The 16,279-nt window shown below is 55.3% G+C and overlaps 1 protein-coding gene across 5 annotated transcripts in view; it reads right to left on the bottom strand.

Moving 5' to 3' along the window:
* The window catches only part of HIVEP3 (HIVEP zinc finger 3), a 461,322-nt gene that overhangs the window by 121,445 nt on the left and 323,598 nt on the right, over positions 1-16,279 (bottom strand). Inside the window, exon 1 of one of the 5 annotated variants that reach the window (XM_047724528.1) lies at positions 81-177. The exons of the other annotated variants lie outside the window; for them this stretch is intronic. The gene's annotated coding sequence lies outside the window, so the exon portion shown is untranslated. Of the gene's footprint in view, positions 1-80; positions 178-16,279 lie in introns of those variants that run through there. 5 annotated transcript variants of the gene reach the window in all.

Raw genomic sequence — 16,279 nt, 5'->3', positions numbered from 1 at the left:
GCTCGCCGCTCCGCGGCCGTGCGGGGCCCGGGGCTGCCAGGCCGCGGTGGGGCGCGGCGCGCGGAGCGCTCGCTTCTTACCTGCCGGGCGGCCGCGGCTCCGCTGCTCCGGGCTGGGCTGCGCCGGGCTGCACTGGGCTGCGCTGGGCTGCGCGCCCGGCCTCCGCGCGGCTCGGCAGCGCCCGCTCGCTCGGCTCCGCCCGGCTCGGCTCCGCCCGGCGGTGCCCCGGGCGCTCGCTGGCGGCCCACGCGGCGCGGGGTGGGCGCGGGGCGGGCTGGCGGGCGGGCGCCGGCGGCGGGCGCGGCTCTGGGCCGCCCCGCGGCCGCTTGGAAGCTCCTTATTTGGGCAGTGATGTCAGGGGAAGTCGCAGGGGCCGGACCACCCACTTCTTTCCATTCACTCCCCAGAGTTTCCTGTCGCCCAGCCCGGGAGACCCCGGCGCCCGCTTCGGGCGCCTCTCTGGCCCGCTCGGCCTCTGCGCGCCCTGCCCCGCTGCCCGCTGCTCTGGGATCCCTCCGCCCCCCGCCGCGAGGCCCGGGTCCCGCTGGGCCGGCAGCGGCCGCGGAGGGTCTGCGCCTGGGGAATCCCCGGCTCGCGGCGGCCGCGGGAGGGTCTGCGTGGCGGCCGCCTCGGTGACAGGCCGTGTCACTCCGGGCGCCGCCCCTCCCTCCGCGCCCGCCCCGGCTCCCGCGCTGTCATTTCCTCCTGGGCCCTCCGGGGAGGGCAGTCAGGGAAGCCCCGGTCGCCGCCGCCGGGGCCCTGCCGCTTGGCGCCCCGCCTAGGCCGCACGGGGCTCCGCGGGTGTCCATCGTCGTCCCCAAGGTGCGCGCTCCCCGCCTCGCTCCCCGGGTGCCAGCCCTGCTCCGGGAAGCCCGCGCCTCCCAAGGCGGGAAGGCACCGTACAGAGCGCTGGGCTGGGCGGGGCGGGCCTGGCGGGGGGCCTCTCTGGCTCTAGCCTGGGGTGGGGGTGGGGGGACACCCCGGGGCTTCCCAATGGCCTGACTTTACCAGAAGCTGCCGGACTCGGGACCTGAATCACACTGATCCAGGCTTTGGCCAGTCCGCAGCAAGCTTGGGCCAGCCCCCACTCAGCACACCCACCCCCGCCCCCCTGCCCCCGGCCTGCTTCCCAAGGGAGCAGAATGGCAGGGCGCCTGGAGACTTCACCAGCATCGGATTTTACGGATTCTCGAACCCTGAGGCTCGGCAAGTCAGGTGATTTGCCCGGTTTCGACTCTGAGCCACCAGCGCTGACCTGGGTTTTGGCTGACTCTAGCCTAGCTTCTCCTGGCCCGGAACAGCCTTAGAAGGTTACAGGAACCAGGGCCAAAGTCAGGACTACAGCGGGGCCACCTCAGTGCCCAGGGTGCCAACTGAGAGAGCCATCCTTGTGGCTCAAGGACCCACGAGGTGACTGACCATTATTCTGACCAGGGACGGCTTCCAAGAAGGCCCCAGGTTTCCTCTGGCTCCAAAGCCATGCCCTCAAATTCAAGGCCTGGTCTATCAAAGGGCGTGGGTTCCCTCTGACCCGACACCACCCGGGGCCAGGGGACATAGTGGCCCTGGGGATTTCTGTGTCTTCCCCATACAACAGCTTCTAGCAGAGGTTCCAGTTCCTCCCCCTCCAAGTCCACTCAGAGCAAGCAATCCCCTTCCAGATCACCAACTTGAATGGAGAGAGCCCCAACTTCCAAAGGGGCCCCACACTCCTAGGTGCCAGCAGGGGTGGGGGACTTCGGGGGTAGGGAGGAAGCCATAGCTCCCAGGCTGCAGGGAGTGAAGGGAGGTGGGATGGCAGCTGGACACAGGGCCTGCACACTCACAGACACAATTACACACCTGCTGGCCAGTCGCCAGGCCTCCCAGCTGTTCTGCTGTTCGTCACCACCCCAGGGTCCCCATCTTCCATCAGTGCCCAGAGCCCGATCTCAGCTATAATTGGATCATGCCTGCATGTAAGGCCCTGCAGCCCAGCCCTCTGTGACTTTTGCCCAGTGCCCCCTGTTCCTCAACCCTGTGCCAGTTTTCACTCCTTGGGGTCTGTGCACTGACTCTTCCTCTGTCTGAAATACGGTCTCCACTCCTCCTGCGGTCCTTCACACCCTGAATCAAGCCTGCCCTGGACACAGGTCCTTCCCTTGATTAGGGCAACAGGAATAGGGTGCCCCCAGGGTCCGGTCCCTGTCCCTCACTCCACTCCTGCCCTGACCCCACTGCCCTGCTTACCATTTCTGGTGGAAACAACTCCAGGTGGGAGAAAGCGGATGTCTTGTCATAATTCCTATGCCCTGAGGAGGGAATTTTTGTCATTTATGCAAAGGCTCAGATGACAGCCTTGCTCCTGCGTCAGGATGAGTTCCTCCCCCAACTCTGAGGAGTGGCCCTGCCCCACTGGTCCCTCCTGGTGGACTCAGTCACCTTCCTAGGCTGCCACAGGGAGCTCAAGGCTTCCTGCCTCTAGAGATGTGCTGCTCCCCTCCCACCCCCCACTGCAGTAAGCTGGGAGTCATCTCCCCTCTCTCCAGCTTGGGAGCTATGAGGAACTTCCATTGTAGTTCTTCTCTCGCATCGCGACTGACAAGGTTACAAATGTTTGTTAAGTGAATGAATGATCTTGGGGGCAAACTGAGAGACAAAAATACAAGGAGGGGCAGAATGATCTGACAAAGAGTGGTGGCTGAGGCTCCAGGGGTCCAGACTGGGGGTTGGGGGAAAAGAGGGGGCTCTTAGCTAGACTGGATCAGCTGGCCGCTGGGGAAGCTGGGCCAGTGTTGCCATCGCTGGGCTGGCCCCTCTGCTGGAGCGCTTTCCTGGAACTGCTCCTTCGTTCCAACTCTCTGTGGCTTGGGATTTGTCTTCCCACTCCAGAGTCATCCCATGCAGCCCCATCCAGGCAGCCTGGGATGTCCCCATCCCAGTCCCCCACTCCCACCCCCCACCGTCCTGAGCTGGCCTTAGCTGGATGAGAAGGGAGGGAGGAAAGTGGGCTGTGAGAAGGACTTTCACAGTCCCACTGGACTCCCCCAAACCACCAAAGGCCTTGCTCTTTACCCCCACGAGCCCCTTGGGCCACGTGCCTCTGTGGCCACCCTCCAGGCCAGGCAATGCCAGCCTGAAAGTCGTCATCCAGCTTCTCCCACAACCAAAGCTACCTTTGCCCACCTGGAGACCCAACTGTCACCCCAGTTCTGGTGCAAATTCTCACCAGAGTCTGGAAAGGCTTCAGGACTCCAGCTGCAGGGCTCAGGACACAGGTTGGGGGCAGGCAGCCCTGCTTTAAGGCTAGCAACGGAGCTTGGCTCCTCTCTGTGAGCCACCACACCTGCCCTGGGGCCTGGGGCCCCCTTCCCAGCCCACAGCTGGCTGGATCTCAGGTTAGAAGACAGGGGGTGCCAGGTGCCAATTCCTTCCTATCAGCCCATCCCCAGCAAATAACTGGGCCAGGTCTTAAGAAATTCCCAGAGCTTGGCCCTGGGGGCCTTCCCACATGCCTTCATTCCTCACACATGAATCAGGCCCGTTCCCTGTTATGGGAACATACAACTCACCAATCTGTATTCTGGACGTTCCATCTGAGGATGGAGACTGGCAGGTCATCCCTGTGCCACTTGCTCAATGCTACACGGCTATTTACCAAGCCGGGGTTTGGGGTGGGCGGGAGGGCAAGACAGGGGTGGGGGGAGCACAGGAGGTGGGAGATAAGCCTCATTCTACGGCTGGGGCTACAATTCAGGGAGGACGTAGCCCAGGTGTCCCAGGTTAGATCACTGATGGCTTGTTTCCATGGAAATGCTAGACACACACACACACACACACACACACACACACACACACACACACAGGGCTTGGTTCTGCATCACACTGTAGAGACTTCACAGGCTAGAAGAGATTATAGCAGAGGGCAGGGCTGGCATCTGCTCTGTCATCTAGGAGGCTGTCTCTCTGTGAAATTTTGTTTCCAGCTCCTAACAACCAAATTACAGACACAGTTTGAGAACGCACTGTCATTCCTAAGGAGCAGGGGCCTGCCACAGTGTTCTGGGGAATGCTTTCCAGGTGGGGCTGAGCAACCTACCCTGGGGGCCCTCCAGGTTATTTATGCTTAGACCTTGTACTTATTTACCAGCCATCCCCACCGCCACCACCTTGGCCGCCGTGGCTGTGATTTTCCCGACTCGGACAGATGCTTTGTGTCATTTTACTATTTGTGCATGCACAGTGTGTGTGCGTGCGCATGTGTGGTGGGTGATCTCTCCGCAGATCAGCTCTACACCTAAAACTTCAGTCCTCACTTCTCACAGAGGGAGCCACCTCTGTGCACAGACACCTAGGGTCTCTTACAGGTCATGAAGATGGCCTCCTGGGGTCCCAGAATACTCAGCTCCATCTCTCTCTCCCCAGCCCAAGGGGGCTGTGTTTCCAGCTTCCTGACTCAGTGGGGCACTCACTTCACCCCGACCTGATGCTGTGGGTAACAGAGGGGTCTCCAAGCCACACAGACCTGGGTTCAGATCTTGATCCTGCGTTTCCTGTGTGACCTCAGGCCTAGTAAGTGATGTCACTGATCTTGACTTCATCTCAAAGGGCGGCTGTAAAGCTACTGCAGAAGAGCCCTTGATAGAGTATTCAGCCCCTAGTAGGTGCTCAGTAAACAACAGCAATAGTTACATTGTTCCCACCTTGTGACCTAGAATCCTGTTCCTTCCATACTATTTACCTTCCCTACCTTCCCAAGACTGAAGCCAGAGTCCCTTCTCCACGCCTACTGTCCGGGCCAGGTCACCACCATTTCCCAGTTAGGGCAGCCTTCTCCCTGGTGCCCTGGCCACCTCTCCCAACAATCCATTCTTTACACAGGTGGAACTCTCTAGAACAAAGTCAGGTGAGTCCCTGCCCAGCTAAACTACCCTGTGTTCTAATGCCATTTATAAGCATACCTCACTTTACCTGTCCAAGCCTCCCTCCTCTGTGCCGTCCCTATCCGCCCTTTGCTCCCACCATATAGAATCACTCATTGCTTCTGAACCTGCCAAGTGCATCCTGCACATGGAGTTCCCTGTACTGGTCCCCTCACTTGAATCCACTTGGCCAGCTCCCATTCAGCCTTCCAGGTCGGCTCAGAGGCCACTTCCCTTACGAAGGCCTCCCTGTTCCCCTGGGTGGCATCGGCTGCTTCCTTCTCAGTGACCCTCTAGCACTTGCCATGGACTGCATGGCATGTGCCCCATGAAATGCTGTCATCTTATTTCTCTAGCTGTCGCCCCTTTTACAGTCCACAGCTCTGTGCACAACCACGTCTTACTCGGTGCCAGGAATGTCACAGGTGTCCACAGCATGCTAAGGACAGACTTTGGCCCCTCTGGCTATCCTATCCAATGAACGACCTGGCTAGTTTTCCCCAAATGACAAAAGCATCCTCTTTTCCCACACTTCTGACTGGCCTAGCTTGAGTCCTGTGTCTGCCTCATTCTTGCTTTTCATGAGCATTTTGGGGGGACTCCCGTGGGGCCCAGGTGGGGAGGGCGGGACCTTTCATTCCAAGAAATCAGAAGATTAGTCAAGCCACACACTCTCCTGGCTGCTGAGAACAGGTTTTCCCCAAGCCAAGGGACTGACCTGCAAGGTCCTCGGTGACAATATGTACCCTGCATTTGGCTTTGCACTTGCCAATGGGAGGTGCAGCAGGAGCACATCGACTTCTAAGGCTTGGGTTAAGGCAGTCTGGGTGCAGGTCCCGACTCTGACACTAACAACCACTGAACTTCGCCAAGCCTCAGTTTTCACAGCTATGAAATGGGAGAAAAACATATCTCAGGGAAGGTCTGCAGAGATTAAATGAGAACTGATGAAATTAGAGGAGGAAATGCATTTTAAGCCTCAAGAGCAAAAGCTGGCATATAGTAGATGCTCAGTAAAGGAAGCCCCCCACCTACTCAGGCTCTTTGGGGGATACTCTGATGAATAAGTCTTAGTCTTTGACAATAGCTCGTAAAGTGAGGGGAGACAATTTCATCATGCCCCATAAACACGAAAACAAGGCAAACAGTAACAGTAAAAGACAAGAGAAGGAGTTTCAGGAGCAGCAAGGGGGAGAGGGGAATTCTGGGATGGCCTGAAAGTCCCCTCGCCTTTCATGACTTGTACCCAACAGTGATTGCTGCTGCCCTTGTGGCTGGCCTGGGGCCAGGGATGGGGGAGGGGTTAGTCCGGAAGAGGTCCCAAAACGATGGGAGACTGTGCATCTCATAGCCTGGTTCCAGAGATGATCCGCACCTTTGGAAAATAATTACAACAACAGTGAACAGCACCACAAACAACCCAGAACATGCCAGAAGGAGACGTGAATGTGGGATGGGGTGGAAGACCTTTTAAAGCCTCCATCTAACAACAGCAAAGACATCTGGAACAGGTCTTGTTCCAGCACTGTTCAGGCTCACTCCCCTTGCAGCCTTTCTCACCTCTCAGGGCTGGTGGTGAGATCTCCAACCTCCCCCCTTCAACCTTGAAGCCCTCCTGCAGGGCGGGACTGGCCTGAGTGGATCACTCCCAGGTTTCCTGAACACAGTATGAATTTTCATGTTCCGTGCCTTTGCTCATGCTGTGCCTTCTACGTTCTCCTATGCCCTTCTGTCTCCTCTCTCCCACACCCTTCCCTTCAGCTCCCCTATTAATTCTCCTTGCCTAGTTCGTGACCTCGTCCTGTTCGGACTCCTTCAACTGTCTTGTTCTTCTTAATTTTTCCCAACCAACCCACCCCCTCGGTAGAACTGAAAGGCCCCTTCTCAAAGTTTCTGTGACTTGCGTGGCATAAGTCACCAGAACATTTAGTACATCATAGTCAGGTATCTGTGACCGATGCCCCCTCGAGGGTAGGAGAGCACGGAGGCTCTGTGCCTGGCACCTACTGTTTGCTCAACATCCAGAGAGCCTGGCAGGCCTTCTCCCATGCTTCCCACTGCTGGGCAGTACGGCAGCACCTGTCACTCTGCTGGGATTGCAGATGAAGTCCCCACTGATCCCCTAGGAGCTCCAGGCACTTAACACAGTCATGCTCTCTCCATCCTGGAAACCCGCCCTCTGAGGGTCATCTCCCCCAGGCTTCCTGCTGATTTCCTGCAACGCCCTCCTCTCAAACCCTGAGCATCCCAGCTAGGTCCTGGGGACCTGGTAGACTCCACTGAGAGAGAGGGCTGGGGAAGGGGAGCTGGGGAGATGAGGCGATGTCCCCAAGAATGGCAAGCTGAAAGAACCAGAGACCTGGAGAGGGAAAGGTTTGGGGGCACATGGGTTTGGTAGTGGGGTCTGAGCTTGGAGGGGAAGGATCGACAGCCGTTTGGGGGTGGGGAGGAGGGTGTGATGGTTAATTTTATTTGTCACAATGACTGGGGCACAGGAGGCTCAGCTATTTGGCACAATTTTTTCTGGGTGTGTCTATGAGGGTATTTCTGGATGAGATTAACGTTCAGATCTGTAGACTGAGTCAAGCGGCAGGGGCGGAGGGGGGGTGCTCATCCAATCCACTGAAGACCTGAACAGAACAAAAAGGCAAAGTAAGAGCCCGAGTGACTATGCTGGGACCTTGGGTTTTTCCCAGCCTTTGGTCTCGGACTGGAACACCAACTATTTTTGAGTCACAAGCCTGATGGTTTCCAGTCTGGCACTTGTACTATTGGGCCCTACTGGTTCTCTGTCATTTTTCCCATTGGTTCTATCTCTCCAGAGAACCCTGCCTCCTACAGACAGCTAACACACAAATTCCCTGCACCTCAGGAGGGGCCCACATTCCTTGCTCGGGGTTCCCATTTGCGCAACAGCTCTCCAGAATGAGTAGGCATTTCCCATCTCCTGGCTTCTAGAGTTGGCCACACTCACCTTGAAAGCCCCACTGCAGATGGACACTGGCTGTCACCCCTCTGTGGACCCCCAGCACCCCAGAGGTGCTCAGTAATGCTGACTGAACAAATAAATACCACATACCCAACTGGGTAGCCCTTTAGAGTATGAGGCACAATCTCACCCTCACTCTGTCATTTCCAAGGCTCTGAGACAGGCAGGATAGGGACCATCGGTCTCAGTGCCAGATGAGCAAATGAAGGCCCAAAGAGGACCTAGAGCCAGTCCTGGCAGCAGGGACCCACCTCTGGAAGGGTTGAGGAAGGATGTTGCCCTGAGTGCAGGGGCCTCGCCCTTGCCCCAGTACTCACATTCTCTAACAAATGTTCAGTGAGCACCTACTACAGACCACGTCCTATTCTGGGGACTTAGAGTAAATACATTAGTGAACAAAGTGGACAGAAATCCCCGTTCCCATGGACCTTACATTCTAGAAGGAAGAGACACACAATAAACACAACACAACACAGAACAAATAAGAGAATTCTATAACACGCTAGCCTGCAGTATATGCTTCAGAAAGTACAGGAAGGGCAGAGTAAGGGGACCAGAGAACAGGGATAGGAGGCGGGTCACAAATTTAAATGGGGTAGTTAGAGTGAACTTTGTTGAGGAGGAGGCATTTGAGCAAGGGCTAGAAACAGGTAAAGAATTGAGCCACGCAGATATTGGGGGAAGACCTTCGTAGGCAAAGACAAGAGCCAGAGCAAAGGCCCTGTGGTGAGGAGATGTCAGGCATATTACTTGGGGCCTTGTAGGCCATTGGGAGTAGTATAGCTCAGAGAAATAAATGAAGGTGACGGCCATGGGCCTGCCCCCCCTCCCCCAGCAGGCCTCCAATGCATACCCTCTTCTCAGAGGGCAGGACCGAGCTTGAACCAGCAATGAGAGATTCAGGGGACCCCTGGGTAGAGGAGGGGACAGCAGACAGAGAAGAGGCAGGAAGAGATGCTCCTGGATTAGTCTCCTCTTCAGCTCCTGCCATTCACCCCCTCACTCCCATCTGTATCATTCTTGGGGGTCCACCGTCTTGCTGCCTGAGTTTGGAGTTGGGCTCCAGACCCGCCTAGACTCTCCATGGTGGGGACAATATCAGACAGGTTTCCTAACCTTCCAGGGGAAGCCTTCGATGCCAAAGTCGGATGGACCCAGCTCTTGAGGGCTGGGTAGGGGTGGGGCCTCGCAGGGGATTTGTAGATGTGAAAGGGAGAAAGGGCAGGAAAGGCCATGCAGTGCTGGGGCCCTGCCCTGGCTGGCCGTCACACCACACCTAGGCCTGTGCAGGAGGCAGGGGCCCCACTCTGCCTCCGCTACACAGCGGCAGGTCTAAGAAGCAGATCAGTTCCCGCAGCCTGGAGGAAGCTGCAGTCAGCTGCCTAATTTTAGCCTGGGCATCTGCTCTTCTGTCCCAGAGACTCCGCGCTGTCTGGGATTCACTCCGTCTGCATTTGCCAGCGAAACAAATCCTGTTCTAGGGGTACAGACCCTGGTGCTATCTAGAATAGAGCTGGCCGTGGATCCCTGCCACAGGGAGACCCCCAGGAGCTGGGCTATCCCAGGACATCCATGTCCTTTTACTGGTCTCCTGTCTCACCTCCAACAGCCATGGGTTCCTGGGGGTGCCGGGTTTCCATTCTGCCTTCCCACAAAGCTGTTGGATCGCATGTGGGTTTCCTCCACCAGAACGTGAGGGCCTCTTGGCTGCGGATGCCTCTCAGCCATCCCCACACCCCCAGCTCTCAGCACAGGTCCTGAGGGGGCATCCCAGAGAAGTACAGCCCGGGAAGACAGGGTCTAGCAAAGCACCCAGGAAGGGTCCGCTGTTGCAAGTCTTCCCGGAACGTCTTCTCAGGGCAGGTGCAGGTTGAGCTGGACTTTGAAGATTGGGTGGGTGTTTAGTGGGAATGGCCACTGAGGCCCGGGAAACATGAAGAAACAAAGCCTGATAGAGCACTGAATGTTTGGGAATGGCCTGAAGGGAGGGAGGGAGGGAGAGAGGAGAAAGGGGGCCTTCCCTGTGTGCATCAGGGTTGTTGGGCCCTAACTCTGGGCTAAAGAGTTAACAAATAGCATGGAGGACAAGGGGAGATGGAGAGGAGAAGGGAGTTGAGGGAAATTGGAAGGGGAGGTGAACCATGAGAGACTATGGACTCTGAAAAACAATCTGAGGGTTTTGAAGGGGCGGGGGGTGGGAGGTTGGGGGAACCAGGTGGTGGGAATTAGAGAGGGCACGGATTGCATGGAGCACTGGGTGCAGTGCAAAAACAATGAATACTGTTACACTGAAAAAAAAAAAAAAGTTGGGCTTAGGCTGGCAGGTGGGAAAACCTGTGAGCGTCTTTGGAGCACGTGTTTCGATGGATAAGTATGGATGGCTTCCAGGTGCCAAAGCCAGGTCCCTCAAATCTGGGAGAGCTACTTTCCTTGTCCCCACCCCTCCATGTCCCGTCTGGTCCTGTGGGGCAGGTAGCAAACACAGGCTGTACGGGGCATGCCACCCCCTCCAAGACCCCAACCTGAGCGCTGGGCCATGCGTCTCCTGACACCATTCTCTTGGCCACGAAGGTCACTGTTCCATCCTTGCCTCAGTTCCCATTCCCACGGGCAGGAGCCCTTTTTACCTCTCAGGGCTCGGCTTCTCCACCTGGTGCTACCATCTCATGATTCCTCAGGAAGGACCCCGAAGCCCAGCGTGGATTCCCCCTACCTCGGCACTGCCGGGTGCTGACCAGGGAGGTTCTGTTTGCGGAAGGCAAGTCCTCTGGTCTGCTGGCTTTCTACATCCCCTTGCTTAATTCTTCCAACACCCCTCTGAGATGTTCATCATCTGTCCCTTTCTACAGGTGAGGAATCAAGAGATTGCTGAGGTTCCCTGGAGGCTGGTCGCACAGCCAGGAAGTGGTGGAGTCGGGGATGGACCCCAGTCTGTCTTTCTTTCTCTCTCACGAGGCTCCCCCCAGTGCTGAGGGAGGGGCCTGAGCAGCTGCTGTCCAGAGCAGAGGCGGTCAAGACCTCTGGCCACTTTGGATGGGGAGGGGAGACCTGGAGGGGGAGGGAGCCCTTACCCAGGTTCCCTACATCGATGCCCTCGAGAAAGAAGGAGTTAAAAGCTTATGTAAAGAGATTTGCAAATAGATCCTACAAAACAACATTTGGATGATTTAAGTGTTAAGGAATCAGAACCATATGGATTAAATGTCCCTGACGTTACGTATGGTTTTAAAAATTAGAAGGAAATGTACTGGGAACACATACACATATAAAATATGTAAGGCCAGACCGCATTTCTAGCTTTGTGGACATGGACATATTTGAAAAACACGACACAGTATTCACCCAACATCTCCCAGGCTGGCCCTCCCCAACCCTCCCCTCCCCAGCCCTTGTCTTCTCCCCACACCAAAAGGGCTCAGCTCCCTCCCCAAGGACCCAGCCTGAGAAAGAGACTTCCCAGAACAGCAGGCCTGATGGTCTCACCACACGACCACTGGAGCCAAACAGCTGGGGCAGGCATGGCCAGGGTCTCCCAGAGGCCACATGGGTGGTTGCAGGTGGAAGGAGACGGTGGGAATGCCAGCTTCCCCAGAGGCCTGAACGTACTCTAAGACACTGAGACACTTTTCAGGGGAGGCAGACATTCCAGGTATAATTGCTTCCTGTTCCTAATTGTTTCTGTACCTCTCTCAAACCTTCCATCAACCGTGGGAGGAAAGAGTTATCACCCCCACTTCACAGGCGGGAAAACTGAGGCTTGGGAAGGCTGGGGGCTCTGGATAGCCAGGCCCTAGACCATAGCCTGGGCTCTGTCACACACTCACCCAGGGCTGCTCACACTATCTCTCATTGCTCGGAGCACAACCAGAACCCTGAGCCTATGCCCAGTTTAACTGGGCATCAAAAAAAAGAAAAGCTGGGTTCAGGAAAAGTTTTACTCTCAGGACCTGACTGGTCAGATCCTAGTGGGGAGGAGAGGAGCCCATGCGACATTCTCAGGGACACACGGCTGTGTTCTGAACCAGGTCCCTCGGACACAGGGTCCCTCTGACCCTCCCCAAAAGTGGTCCATCAGAAGGACTGAAGGCCACCCAGACAGAAGCCCAGCCCAGCGTCAAGAGGGCTGGCACCGAGTCTGTCCCTTGTGTCCAGTCCAGAGCCTGATGTTTGTTAAATCATCATCAGACAACTCAATGGGCGGAGAAAAGAGGCATTTGTTCCCCTTTGCTTCGCTCCATTCCTCCCCAGGACATTGTATCCTGGACACAAGGGAAGGCCTCCACACTGATGGGACCTATCCTGGTGATGCTCTCCTGTCTGATGGGATGTGCGCTTATAGCCTGTGAAGGCTCTCAGGATGCTGAGTTTGAGGCTAGGGGATCCCGAGGACATGGAATGCTCAGGGCAGGAACCAGAGAGAAAAGGAAAAAAGGTATCAGACCGGGGACAGAGAGGGCAGGAGCTTCCTCCCTGTCCTGTACTCACAACTGCTCCAAAAAGTCTGCAATAGATCCCATCTTGATTGGGTTTCTTGTAACAGCCTCTTAACTTCTGCATAGTCTCACCCTACACCGACCTGGCCACAGGCACTGGGAGAGAGGCTTTCTGCTGGGATCAGATCCAGTTACTTTGCAAGCACCCCTGAGGAGAGCCTTTGCCCATGGCCTTTCTCAGGGTCAAATATGTTGGGAAAGCACTGATAATTAGACCTCCTGGAGATTCCCAGTGGACGTCCACAGATGAAAAGCCCTAAGGGGCTGGTAAATAAAGCAGTTCATCTTGGAGCGCCTGGGTGGCTCAGTGGGTTAAGCCTCTGCCTTCGGTTCAGGTCATGATCTCAGGGTCCTGGGATCAAGCCCCACATTGGGCTCTCTGCTCAGCAGAGAGCCTGCTTCCCCCTCTCTCTCTGCCTGCCTCCCTACCTCTCTGTCTACTTGTGATCTCTCTTTCTGTCAAATAAATAAACAAAATCTTTAAAAAAAAAAAAAAAACAGTTCACCTTTAACCCATACTACTGGAACAGAACAGGAACCCCAGCTTCCCCATCCCACCACTGGTCCCAGCCTTTGCTCCCAGTTGTCAAGTTCATAGAATTCTTGCAGTTCTGGGCATGAGTAGCCTATAAGACCCCTTTGAGAATTCTGTTGGCTTCTCATTGACAGAACCCATCCTCCCATGGGCATCCCTGGTCCCTCATGAGCACCCCAAATGATCTCTACTCTAGACTTTGATCCAGGTGCCCACAGCCCTTAGGTTATCCCACTAAAATCTTCTCAATGACTTTCTTCTGCTCTTGAGACAAAGACCAAATTTCTTTGAGTGGTCCCCATGGCCTACTTCAGTGGTTCCACCTGCCTCATCTCTCCATCATTCCACCTGAGGCGCAGGGATATTCTTTTATTCTTCTATGCCTCAGTGCCTTTGCATGTGCTGTATGTTTGCTGGGAATGCTTTTCCTATACAAGCCTTTCCTACCTAGTTAACGCTTCTCCAAACGTTCAATTTCACTTTGTGCATTACCTCCTCAAGAAAGCTCTCCCCAGCCCCTGACTAAACCTGTATCAATACTTGTAACTTCTTTCTATTTGTGTGCTTTTTTTGGTCTGACAACTAGCTTCCTCACTGAAATATAAACTCCACGAGTAGGGCGACCCGTATGTTTTCCTCACCATTGATTCCCCAGATCCTGCCACTGTAGCTGCTGGGCCCCAGGCTTTTCCCAGCACTCCTTGAAAGACTTGGAGTAAGACAGAAGGTGGCTAGGAGGGTCACGATAACCTCAACTTTCTCCCCCAGCAGGGTGGGATAGAAGAATAGGGGACTCAGACTCCAGCCTTGGGTGTCTCAAGAATTCACTGTGAGAGCATGACAAGGTCACATCATGCTTCTGAGCCTCAGTTTCTGAATCTGTAAGACTGAAAGGCTGTGCCAGTATAGAATGACTTACATTTTGATTTATTATCAACTCAGCTCTTTCTTCCAGTCCTAGAATAATGGGCAGTATTGCTTTCTCTTTGTCCAGTATTCTCTCTTCCCTTTCTTCTGTTAAGTGTTCCTGGGGGAACCATCTTCCCCAACTCCAATCATGATTCTGTCCTGGTTTTCCATCATCAGACCCCATCATCCTGCCTATGGCCACCTGTTTGGCCAAACACCATAGTCCATGGGTTCATCACAGCACCTCCTTGGGATTCTCTTCACTTTAACAGCTGGGAGGAAACATTGCTTTTCTATCTGATGTTACTAGCTGGGATGGTGAAGACCAGGAGCCATCAGGGGCCCAAAGTCCTTCTCCAGTCCCTACAGCTACTATGTCATGTTGTAGGGCCAAAGAAGCTCAAAGGCAGCAGATGAGACCCCGGTCAACACAAAAAAGCATTAAAAATAAAACATGGAGGGAAAAAAAGAGTCTGATGACTTGATGACATCATATCACTTCCTGGATTTAGCCATGCCTGAAGTCCACCCACTCATCCATCCCAGTAAAATGAGGCCCTAAGACAAAGTTCAACCTCTCTCCTCCCCTCCTTTACTCTCTCTTTTCTCATGCCAGACAGAATTCAGTTTCTGTCCCTCACATTTGAAAGAATGCTGCCTACTCCAACCAGGTCGAAAGTCATCCCATAGTACTAAATAAACAATCTCTTGGAAGGACAGTAGTAACCAAAATAAGCATGCATAGGAATCCCTTCTTTACCCAAACATGCCTCACAGGGCCATTCTGTGTAATCCTCACGCCAAGAATAGCCAATGATGAGGAAAAACAGTGAGTGATGAAAGATAAGGAACACTAGAGAAGGGTGTTAAAGACCTGAGCTCTGATCTAGGCTCTGCCACACACTCGCTGTGTGACACTGAGCTGGTTTCCTAGCTCCTCTGAGCTTACTTTTCCTCCTCCATGAAATGGGGAGGGGATGTCTACCTTAAAGGCTGCCATGAGGAATCAGGAGACAAAACAAGCCAAAGAGCCTAGAGTGCTGTTCCTGGCTAGGAAACCCCTGATAAACATGCACTGACCCTGTCAAACCTAGAAGTCCTTTCTCGAAAGATAAACTCAAAGGTCTCATTTCTAAGAATGCGAGTTGGCCACAGGTCCAAAAGGAGAGGAATGTGTGTGAGCCTCCCAGCTAGGGTTCAGTATCTGGGTGACACGCGACATTGGCTGCTGGCTGCCAGTTCTGCGGTGACACGACGTTGACTGATGGGTTTGCTTCCCCACGTGTTCGGCACCCAGGTGTATCCACAGGGATGGCAGCTCCAGCCGAGCGGTGACAGGTCACCGAGGCAAGGAGCCTGTTGATGGCCTCCAGATGGGCCTATGACAATTCCACTCTCCCCTGGACCATGTTGAAAGGATGGGCCAGGACGCCGCCTAGGCTGAACTTGACTCCAGTCCCCATCTGATGGGTTCTTGGCTCTAGTGGAGTGAGGGCAGGGTGTGCCCCCTCTGCGCTGGGCAGCATGGGAAGTCAGACAGACTGAGTTGCCTTCCAAAGAGCAATTCTGAAAACTGCTACTCAGAATAAATATTTTGGTTGCATTTTGCGATGTGGCTGTGGGGGAGATTTCCATCGAGTGTGGTTTGCAAGGCGATTCTCCTCTGCTGTTTACTCCCTGCGATCCCCACAGCCTGTTCCTGGCAGGCATTCGCGTCTGCCGCACTCCGGGGCCGCTGGGACCCGGATGCTCTGCTCCGGAGAGGCCGGGGCCCGGGGGCCCTTCACGGGGGCCTCATTGTGATGCCGCATCAGGCAGCTGGCCACCAGAGCCCTCACTCCCCAGCTCAACCTCACCCTCCCTTGCCAGGCCCGGCCAAGCCTGGCACTCTCTTAGGAACCTCATTCCCACCAACCAGGGGAAACTGTAATTAGCTGAGCTGCTCTAGGCCAGGAGCTTGGCATTCCTGTGGGCCTAGAGATGTGGCCTTGTCCATTTCCTCTTCCCAGGGTGGCCCCTGCTCCTGCTCCTCTCTCCACCTACTCATCTCTTCCTTGGAGCCACAACCGCACAACAGGCCCTGTGCCATCAGAGCCAGGCCACTGTCTCCCACCCATCCCCCACCCATCTGAGCACCCTCTAGAGAGAAACCTAGCCCCGGGGGCCTGAGCACGGCATATCTCTTGGATACGGTGGCTGTGACTACAGCCCCACCCCCCTTGAGGCCAGGTTCTGAGGGCTGCTGGGCTCTGGATACCCAGGCTTTGGGCTTGCTCGGATTGTGACAGCCCTCCAGCCAAGAGCCCAACACTAATCTCAGAGACGAGGCAGGTAAAGGTGGGAAAATGGGGCTTCTGAGGCGGCTCATCCCAGAGTCTGCTCCCTGCTCCCCACTCCCTACCACTCTGGCCAGATTTCCTGGGAGAGATGGATTCATGAGAATGGGGTCTAG

Source organism: Lutra lutra, chromosome 4, assembly GCF_902655055.1.
Source record: "Lutra lutra chromosome 4, mLutLut1.2, whole genome shotgun sequence".
NCBI lineage: Eukaryota > Metazoa > Chordata > Mammalia > Carnivora > Mustelidae > Lutra > Lutra lutra.
Note: the sequence above shows the minus strand (reverse complement) of the source record. Positions and strands in the feature narration are given on the sequence as shown.